Source organism: Rattus rattus, chromosome 7 (genome assembly GCF_011064425.1).
Source record: "Rattus rattus isolate New Zealand chromosome 7, Rrattus_CSIRO_v1, whole genome shotgun sequence".
NCBI classification, from domain to species: Eukaryota; Metazoa; Chordata; class Mammalia; order Rodentia; family Muridae; genus Rattus; species Rattus rattus.
The window spans coordinates 122,359,155-122,371,058 of record NC_046160.1 but is presented as its reverse complement, the minus strand read 5'-3'; positions in this window follow the sequence as shown (position 1 = coordinate 122,371,058).

The window sequence follows — 11,904 nt, the reverse complement described above, 5'->3', positions numbered from 1 at the left end:
GAGGGGAAGCTTGGCTGGTCCCACAGGGATTGAGTTTTTTTTGTTTGTTTGTTTGTTTGTTTTTGTTTTTTTTGTTTTGTTTTGTTTTGTTTTTTTTGGTTCGTTTGTTTGGTTTTTTTTTGTTTTTTTTTTGTTTTGTTTTGTTTTGTTTTGACTTGATGTGGTTAGCTGCAGACTTGGTGGTGGTGGCTGTGGCTGGGGGAACAGAAAAGTGATAGAGATGAAAACAGACAGTCCACGATTTTCACAAATTTATTTCATGGAGGGAGGTGGATGGGTAAACTATACCACACTTCTCAGGGGGGACTTGAGGTTAACTGACTTTTGCAGGGAGGAGGGGTCTGGAAAGGAGAGTTTATTAGCTAAGCCACTAGACCTTTAGATACTTCATTGTAATGGAGCTTATGACCTTTGGCCATTTCCTCCATCTGAAGGGGCTTGGGTCATTGACTTATTTACAGATCTACAAATCTATGGATGGCTGTGGTATAGAGCGGAGCCTGGCTTTCTAGAAATCAGCCCTAAATTCCATCTCTTCAGGGTTTCAAGCTTTTATTCAACTGGGAAGCAGAGTGTCTTTTATGGTCCTACACCCAAATGTTTCAGAGTCATTTTAACTTCTGGTCATTTGTGTAAGTTTTGTAATTTATACCATTATGGAAAACCAAATATTAGTTTCATATACATGAAAAACGGTTGTAAGTTCTTATGACTTAGTTGTTTTTTTTTTAAGTTTCCAGTTACCATTATCCTCATCACTACCTTACACCAGTAAATTATTTTTGTTACAAAGAGGAACAATAGTCTTCAATGGAGCTAATATTTCTGAATTGATAGCTCAGATATAAAAGTCATTTCTACAGAGACTACACAGATAACTTTGAAGGATACTTCCTTGGACAGGATTAGAACTTGGACCTCAGCATCCTCCTGACTGACCCAGTTATTTTCTATGTCCTCCTCCTCCATCTTGACTAGGCACTTAGCTAAGAAATACCCTGTTATATGACTATGCAACTTACATGAGTCCATAGTTATGAATTAAGGTATGTCCACAACACAAAAGAACATGTGATCATTATCCTCTTCAGTCACTGAGCATATGAGGTCCTTACCATAACATGAAGCTGGATTGTTCTCTTCCTTGTGTCTCCAATACAGGTAAGTCCTAAAAGTTTCAGACTTGAGGAGGGAGCATACAACCAAATGACAATGACATGAATTCTGCTTTTATTTCCACAGGTATCCACTCCCAGGTCCAGTTCCAGCAGTCTGTGGTTGAGTTGGGGAAAATTGTGGTATGGGTGAAAAAATCCTTCAAGATTTCTTGTTCTATATTTTTCTGCTCCTGTATTCACTGGGTGAAACAGAGGAGCAAACTGGGGCTAAAGTCCATTGGCATTATTAGTCCTGGAAGTGATACTATTAATTATGTTCAGAAGTTCAAATGCTATGCCACAATGACTACATAGATTCCATCCACTATAGCATGGGTGGAGCTCAACAAAGTGATATGTAAGGAATCTGTGGTATATTACTTTGTGAGACACAGTGTTGCAACTACATCCTGAATTTAACAGATAGTCTGGAGGAGCAGGAAGAAGCTTTGGCTGAGATGTTGCAGAAGCATAGGTTACACACTTGCTCAGAAATAATCATTTTGAGTGTCCTATTGTCTATATGTCCTATAATACATAGTCTTATATAGTAAACTTGTCAAATTTTCAAAAAGATTACTGGGAATAAAATGATGACAATTTAGGATCCCTCTAGAGTACAATATACCTTTATCAGTGACTAACCTTATTGATATGATTCTTCTTTAATGAAACAAAAACAGGAGAAACTGTGGAATTACATTGAAATAAAAAGTAGTTCTTAAATCTAAGAGAATGGAACTGCTACTGGACCAACCAGGAATAATCATGTAATCGTGGCCAGCAAAATAGAAATCAACAATATGACAGAAAACAAAAACCCCTTTTAATATTCTTTTAATGTACCTAACACCACAAGAAAATATTTTGTTGGAAGTTGTCCAACAAATTATTGGGGTGCCATTTTACATTTCTTCACAAATATAATTATATAACTTTATTTATACTAGAATAGTCTGGACTTGATTTAGGTAATATTAAATATATTTCTTATTGTTTAGGGTTAATGATGAAGTTGCACAGCATGCAGTGCAGTCCTAAGTGTGTGGAGAGTCTACTACTTTGGCAACAACTTCTGCCTCCGACCACATAAAATTGGTGCACAAGCCATCAGATTCCTGTTGCAAATTTAAGGACTTGTTAATGTCATCAGGAACCTTGGTACACATTCACCTACTTACTGATATTTGATTGTCTTTGTTACAAGTTCTAGGTAAACATTGATTGACATTGATTGAAAGCCGTCTATGACACATGGCATATTACACATACATACATTATAAACATATTATTACATTTAGTTTTTCTTTCCTTAGTTTTGTGTGAGTCTATATAGTAATTTATGTTAGGCATCACAAGTGTTTACAAGTATAAAGCATAATAAAGATTGACAACCTATTTTTCTAGGGTGTCTGTTAATTTTTACTAAATATGTTTTCTTTTTAATTCTCACGTTTTGACATAGTTTTATATAAACAAAGCAGATTTCAAATCAATGACCTCCCATTGAAACATCTTCCCTAATATGCAGTTGTGAGAATGAACACAGGGATTCAGTCATGAAAAAAAAAATAACTAAACCAAATAAACTATATCCCCAGGAAAATAAATGGATCTTTGATGCTGAAAAGTTTGACCTTATTTCAATGCAGACATCTGCATCACTGTTGATCATCTTTAATTTCACTGCCCCCAGAGCTCATGATATAGCAGGAAGATGTGCAGATAATATTCCACTCTGTTCATTAAAAACAGCCCTGAACCTACTCATCTAAGAGAGACACTGAACCCTGGATTTACATATCTTTCCATTTAGTTATCAATCCAGAACACAGAACATTCGTAATGTTAGGACAGAGCTGGATTTTCCTTGTGACTCTTTTGAAAGGTAGCTAATATATAAGAAGATATACCTAGTGTGTGAATGGATGTGAGTGAGAGGGACAGTGGGTATTTGTGACTCTTAATTATGAATATTCTCTCTTTCAGGTGTCCAGTGTGAAGTGCAACTGCTGGAATTGGGGGAGGTCTAGTGCAACCTGGGAATTCTCTAAAACTCTCCTGTCCCACCCAGGGAGTCACTTTCAGTAAACCCTGAAGGACTCAGTTTGCCAGCCTTCAGGGAATGGGCTGGAGTGGGTTGCTCAAATTCAACTTGAATCTATTAATTATGCAACATATTATGAGGGTGTCTTTAAAAGTCGGATTCACTATCTCAAGAGACGATTCCAAATGCAGACTTTATCTGCAGATGAACTGGTTAAGAGAGAAAGACACTGCCACTTATTACTGCACAAGCCACAATGAGGTACAATCAATGTGAACCCAGAAAAAAATCTTCCTGGAGTAATTCTGAGTACCAAGAGAGGGTGCAGAACTCACATGGGTATCAGAGTCAGTAAAGAGTGAGAGGTGCAGAAATAATTGAGTGCTGCATCTGGGTTAATGCTATCTAATAACTGCTCAGAATGTCCCCCGTACTTGTTGTAATCTGTAACTTCTGTTAAAACAGTTAAGTTTTTTTCACAATTTAAACACACACACACACACACACACAGAGACTAAGACACATACACATTCACACACATATAGTACACACACACAAACACAAAATTTAAACTAAATAAATGCTAAAAATCTCCTTTAATTGTAAAAATAAATTTGCTAACATCTCAAGGATCAACTGCTTAATTAATATGCAGCATTGGTAAAGCTTCTCCATCAGGGATTTCAGGGGAAATTCTCAGTGCTATTCAGATTAGGGAAAGTAATTGGGGACACACTCAGTTATTTGTACACCCTAGGAGCTCTCAAATATTACTGCCTTTCCTAAAAACTCTGCACACCAGTGACATATCAGCCTCATTTGTATTTTAGCTGAATGAGTTACTTAATCTAGGTCTACTTCATCGCTTATCTTACTTTTTGGTTGTTGTTCTTCTAGAAAAACCCATGAACTAAATTACAAACACTGACAAGAACCATCTATTTTAAATACAGCTAAAATCCAGGCTGAATCTTTTGTGAAGTCTTGGGGAAGTTTGCTGGGAATACCCAGTGCCAGGGTTCCTGACTCCTTCTTCTGTTTGCTGATACAGACACTGTTATAAGCTGAAAATATATGGTAGATGTACAAACATATCTGATAAATCTAAATGGTTATACTACATGAATGAAGGCCTTACTATGTTCTGTTCCAAAATGTCATGCTTCTTTTGGAAGCATGAAAGATGTGTCCTGTGCTGAGCAGTGTGCTAGACAGTTCATTTTTCAATTCCCTGTTATACACCTTAACCCTCCTGATGATAATTACCTGCCGTCCACTGAATAGTTTTCTTCCTGAAAGACACTCCCTACATTGCCATTTATTTAGAAGCCTTCTCTGACAAAAATCCTATCAAAATAAAGGATAATATGGTATCTTGTTTTTTAATTCATTATGTCAAAATTGGTTGAACACAGGCATGTTCCCGCAAATATTTTTTGTGTGAGAATAAATTTATCTGTCTAAATGTATGTTTAAGTTCTATATCCCTTCATGCAAGATTCTTTTTGACAATTTGGATGACCATTAATTAATTGTGTACATCGGTTACTGAGTCACATCAGGCAAAGCATGAAAAGACAGCTTTTTCCTCATTTGCAGTAGGACAAGACTGATTATGATTGAATATAATCTCTGTTATACATAAAAGCCAACAGTTTTTCTTCCATCTGACAATTGAAAAATTGACATTATATTTAATGGTTGGTGAGATCCTGAGGGATCTGAAACCACAGAAGTGTCATTATACGTAAGGGCATTTGTAAAATGTCGTTAATTATAGATATTTATATTAAAAATTGTGTTAGTTAAAAACAACTGTCATTTTTAACAAAACACAAATATAAAAAAATGTAATTTCTTTTGTGACAACAGGCAAAGCTCTGCAACATTTTTACAAATACAGAAAGCATGTCGAGGAACACACAAAGGGGCAGTAATGAAGATATTCAGCAGAACAAGTAAAGAGATCATAGTGGAAGAAAACTTATTATTTATTTTTTATCATTTTATGCGGGAATAGAAAAAATGGTGAGAATAATCATCTCTACTAAATTCTTTCTAAACCTACCATTCCTGCTGACCCCCTTCTCATATTCAACCTTTGCCCTTCCTATTCTCATGCATTTCCTTTGGGAAGGTTGTCACAGTTAGTGAGGGATTAAGACAGCATTTCATAAAACTTGCCTCCATATTCTGACTCTCACAATATTTCCACATATTCTACCATGATGTTCTCTAATTTTCTGTTAGATGCTATCAGTGTTTCAATTACTATTTATTAAATGACACCAAGTTCATATAATCTGTAGCACTGTGATAAAGAAGAAAGAGAAAAAAATATATTAATTGTGCAGAGGCTGAGGAGTAGGTGCAAAGAGGAGAAGGTGTAATTCCTGAGTCTGCACAGAGATTTTCCTCCACTAAACCATACATAAGTGCCAGAGATCATGTTGCAAGTACCTTAAGGGAGCCATGATTTGACAGAGATCACTTCACATTAGTTCTGAAATCCGTATCATGGTCCTGGTAAAGTACAGAAAAATAAATGACACAATCCAAAGGCCTTTTTAAGTCACCATGAAGTCAAAGGGTTTCATAATATAATGCAGTTCTCAGTTAGAAAACTAGAACCTAGCAACATGTTCTCCTGGAGAGGCAGTTTCAAGGATTTTCCTGATGAGGCTCACCCACAATTAGTATGTAATACTATACCTGGGAAGAGGCTGTACTGGAAAAATGATTTAATCAGAGCAGAGTCTTAGAATGGATGTTCTCTTTCCCCTGTTTTAACCGGCATGTTCCTTTAATTCATTGCAACAGTTTTAATGTACTTACCATATGTTTTGGAGTGCTACATTTAAATGTGGATGACATAAAAAGATAAATAAAAGAAAAGTAAAATTTCGTTTTTTAAAACATAATCAAAAATCCCATTATTTCAAGTTTACATAGTTCATCTTTTTAAAATTACATCACACATCACATGTTTTGTACAAATTTGAATGGGGCTAGACCCTTATAATCAATTTGTTAATATCATGAGTTAACATTGATAAACTTTTTTACTCCTTATTTAGTTAGGAACATTGCACATTGCATTATAGTATTCTGTGTGGAGAAATAGGGCATAGGGGTTGTGTTGCCAAAATCACAATAAAGGAACAATTTTTTGTATCATAAATATACAATGAATACAAGATGATTCTTAGCATCTTTCCCAGTCCTTCACTCTTTAGTGATCCTAGATATAGCTATGCATATATGTTTAGAGCCCATGCATATGATACATACACACACACACACACACATATATATATAGATATAGATATAGATATAGATATATAGATATTTAGATATAGATATAGATATGATATTTATTAACTGCTCAGTGTGATTAAACTTGAAGTAAATGATTCTGGCACTCTTAGAAGACATTGATTTTCATTAGGTCTTCACTTGCTGGAGGGATCTTTGAGGTCTCCCCCTATAATGTGCACCTCAGATTCAGGCACCAATCACAAGTTTCATGGATTCAACATTCCTGTTTTGAGTAGAAGGTGGCATCTCATAGTACAATCCTCGTCCTCTATATCTTGAAATTTGTTTGTCCCCACTTCAAGAATTTATATTTTGAGCTTGACTTGTAAGTTTTGCAGTGAATCTGTATAAACTGTATTTGGACATTTCTGGGTCACTCATTCTCTACAGGTGTCCGTAAGATGAATCTTTCTGATAATCTTTATCAGCAATTGCAAAACAAAAGGTTCATTGATGAGTTTCAAGGAGATTTTATCTAAACTCATATGGGCAATATTAGAATACAGTTAGAAATGATATTTTTGTCTTGCAAGCTGGACAATATCATAGTTCACAGTGGTAGTGTGGTGGCTTCTGTTCACTTTTCTGCCTTGACATTAATGCACAATGTATTTTATTTTTTGCACTAACCTACCAGTATATGATCATAATTCATGATAATAGCAAAGGATTGATCCTATTTCCAAATGTTCCCATGTACTGAAGAACCTAATTCTAGAGAGCTCAGTGACTTAAGCAAAACAACTCATACTACGGTTTTGCTAAAGGGATATAGAAAAAAATAACTCTTAATGCCTTTCTGCTAAATTCTTATATTACTGTGATTATAATATTTCTTACCCAGTGAAACTTCCTCCTTGAGCAAATGGAACCTGGAAACCCATTACAATTGTAAACTATGCAGAGAGTGAGAGAGCTTACAACATTCATTCATAAACTAAGATATTCTTCAATTTCCTCTTCTTGGGACACAAAGAATTCTGCAATAGTTGAGGCAAAAAGAATTTAAGTGGCATGGACTCAACAAAAGCATAACCTGGTTCTTGGAGAAAATTAATAAGATAGATTTAACCTATATTTAAAAAGCCAGACTAAATACCAGAAACCACAGAGGGCACTAAAAAAGTGTGTGTCCAAATTAACAAACTAGAAATGAAATTGCTTCTATAAGCCACAATTACCTTATGCCTAAACCATAGGGGATGACTTCGACAATTTCCTTATGAATACAGGCAGCTTCAAAACTAGATAAAATGGATAAAAACTAACAGGTCATGCTAACAGGAACCAGCTACCAGATCCTCCTGAAGAAATATCAACTAGCAGCAAACCCTTAACTGAGAACTGGACAGAACATGAGGAAATTGAAAAAATCAACAGATGGTACTACAAAAACCTATATTCAATAAAACTTGAAAATCTGGAGGAAATGGACATGGTAAAGTAGGTTAATTTCTGATAGGAAACAAATAACATTTGAAATGTAAGTATTTTTTATATTATTTGGGATTAAATTAAATGAAGCAGTTTGTTTAATGTTATTTTCCTATTTTCTTTTGGATTATTCCATTTAAAAGTGGGGAGAATATGTTTATCCTAATTTTCTTTTAGTAGTTCCAGGAATGTATAGTGGTGATTTGAGGCAACATCAAAAATGGAGCCATTTTGTAATGCAATTTTGTTTTCTGAGTGCCATATTGAACAATTGAGGCCCTTAATAGAAATAATTCTTTTTAGAAATATGATAATTCCTGTCCTTTTTTTGTTTGTTTGTGGTGATTTATTAAACTGGGCCTTAACTATTCTAGGATTGGATTTGGTCACTAAAATATTTTATCATTTGGGGCTTAGTTTATTCTTTTCTGGGGAATTTCGTTTGAGTTAATTTTTACCCAGCCACTTTGCTGAAGTTGTTTATCAGGCTTAGTACTTCTCTGGGGGAACTTTAGGAATCACTTAAGTATACTATCATATCATCTACAAATAGTGATATTTTTACTTCTTTATTTTTGCCAAAGCAAATTGCAGGAGACATTACATCACTGAGCAAAGGCAGGACAAGAAACTGCAGGTGGAAATTGATACAGAATCCATGGAATTCTACTGTTTCTGGCTTTGTTTCATGATATAATCAGCCTCCACTTTATATCTCCCAATACACCCAATCATGGAATGGCAGCACTTGACATAAAGGGCACACGCACTTCAGTCATTAACCAAGACAATGCCTCATTTAATTGTCCACCAGCTAGTCTGGTTGCAGTATATTTTCATTGAAGTTTACTCTTCAAAGAAGAATACAGTCCTTTTCAAGTTAACATTAAATGTAATGATCACATTAGACAGTTTTGAATAAAATTTAATGTGTTCCTTAGAACAATGTATTCTCTAGTGTTCTGGTATGAGGTTCAGTAGAAGTCGATAAGTTAAATGCCATTGACCCACAGTCACAGCATGGACAATATACTTCACTTTTAAAATAAATGGCAGCAAATGTAGGCATGGGTAAGGGGAAAGTGTTATTCTTTTCCTATGTTGATGGGATTAGATTTTGGTAGCTGCACACATGCGATGCAGGCTCTGAATGGCCTTTCCTTCAGTCTAGGCTTTAAACTTTGCCTTCTTATTGCTTCCCATGGATATTTTTCCCCTTTTAAAGAAGGAGTGAAGCACCCATATTTTGTTCAGCCTTATTGAGTTTTTTCTCCCTATCATTGAGTGTGTTTATTTTCTTCAGGTTAAATTTTTTTCTTTGTGGAAATAGGTTAATGATAATATGCATCTTTAACCACTTTCCTTGTGGAATGTTTGCATTATTCCTCCAATTTTGCCATGTGGTTTTATTACATATAATTGTGTTAGTTTTTCAAATATTCACGTGTTACTGTGACGGACTTCCCTTTATAAGTTACTTTCATTCTCTTGTATATTTCAAAATCTTCATTACTATATTTTTGTCTTTAACTATTCTAGCTATCATATGTCACAGGGAGCATATGTTCTTTTCCAATTTATTGTTCTATTTTCATCACTACTCTATCTAGATGGGCATCTCTTTCTGTAGGTTTAGAATTTTTCTTTTATGCTTATAATGTGAATATTGTTTATATATTTGCTGCAATATACTCCCCTTTATTGAATGCCCACAGTAAGAAAATTGGATATATATCTTTATGAAATTCTGAAACATTCCTACATTTTATTCATATGCATTTTTAAATCAGCTAATTAGCTAGTAATATATGACTCAATAACATCACTCTATGTGTGCAGTTTTTTTCTTTATGCAGGCATAGGATGGGTCAGGGCCTGTCATTGGACAGTGAGAAAGTGTAGCAGGAACAAAGGTTTTGTAAGGTGAGAGAGAAAGAAATAGGAGAACTGAGATGGAGGCAGGGAAGGGCAACCCAGATCCATGTGCCCATAAATGGCCTCAGGGAATTATGAATATTTCTAAGGGATGAATTTTTACATGTCAATTTATCGTATCTAGGCAGGTGGTTTATATAATTATGGATATTTTCTGAGTTAATTGGGTTGGCATTTTGTAGAATGAGAATTAAGATATAAATCTGGTTGCTAAATTACACGCATCTGGAGTTTTTATTTTAATGGTTTGTAGGTAGTTGATACTATAACCATTAGGGGGCAGGTTCTGGGAATGTGAGCACTATCCATAGCAAGAGAATCATGAGACAGGCAGTCTCTGAATGAAACTCCTTAGCAGCTACACAACTTGGGATCTAGATGGTTGGAGAGGTTGCTGCTGGGCTCAGACAGTAGCAGTTGGGAGCATGGGATAGAGATTGGGAGCTTAGCAGGTGAGATGCTTTGCTGACTGAGAAGAAAATACCCTGATAATGACATATGCCTAGAAAATGCAGGCTAGAAAGGGTTTGTGAGTATTTTTAATATTCATCACAACATATATGTTTCATCCTTCATGCTCAGCTTTTGGCACGATTCATTCCATTGTGTTCTTCCATTTAGGATTTCTTTTGTAAATTTTTAATATTCCATTTTTGAATTATCTAATCTGTTATCCTTTAGCATATCTTCTCTTTATTATACTTATTATTTCTTGGATTTTTTTTAAAATGCTTTCATATTCTTTGAGCTGTTGAAGATGACAAAGCTATTTTATCTTTGATTATATTCATATACTCTTTGAATGGGTTAAAGGATCATATAACCATTCTGTGGAACTCGTTCTTTAGAAAGTCATGCATTTAAATATCATTAGAGATCGTTTCTGAGTGAATACTAACTTTTCAATGAGGAGTACTATTTGTCTTGGTCATTTATATTCCATTTATCTGTGCACAAGTACTTATGCCTTTTTTTGGTCCAGGAGTTTTCTATTAGGTTCCATATCTTAGTTTAAGTAAATCAAAATGTTATTTTAAACTCTGGATAGTTTGTCTTTTTCTCAATCTATTCTAGTTCACTTTTGTATCTTTTCTTCACCTAAGTTCTATAGCTATTTTTTCTTCATCAATCTTATTTAGTTTTGATATATATATCATATATCATGCCACATGTGGGCCAGACACTTAGTGGTCGTTCCTTCAGTTGCTAATCTAAACTTTGTTTACATATCCCCTCCTATTTATATTTTCCCCTTTTAAGAAGGAGTGGGAACCTCCCCATTTCAATCATCTTTCTTCTTTAGCTTCCTGTGATCTGTGGCTTGCTTCTTGGGTAATTCGAGCTTTTTGCTAATATCCACTTATCAATGATTACATACCAAATGTGTTCTACTGTGATTGAGTTGCCTCACACAGGATGATACTTTCTAGTTCATTCCATTTTCCTATGAATTTCATGAAGTCATTGTTTGTGAGAGCTGAGTAGTACTCCATTGTGTAGATGTACCACAGGTTTTGAATCCATTCATCTGTTGAAGGGCATCTGGTTTCTTTCCAACTTCTGGCTATTATAAATAAGGATCCTATGAACATAGTGGAGCATGTGACTTTGTTGTATGTTGGGGCATCTTTTGGGTATATGTCTAGGAGAGGTATAGCTGTGTCACTAGGTAGTGGAATGTCTACTTTTCTGAGGAATCTCCAGACTGATTTCCAGAGTGGTTGTGTCAGTTTGCAATATTAACAAAAATGGAGGAGTATTCCTTTCTCTACATCCTTGCCAGCATCCGCTCTCAACTGAAGCTTGATCTTAGATATTCTGCCTGGTGTGAGGTGGAATCTTAAGTTTGTTTTGATTTGCATTTCCCTGATGACTAACAATGTTGAAGATTACTTTAGTTGCTTTATGGCCATTTGATTATCTTAAACTGAGAATGATTTGCTTAGCTCTGTTTCCCATTTTTAATAGGGTTATTTGGCTCTCTGGAGTCTAACTTCTTGAGTTCTTGGTATA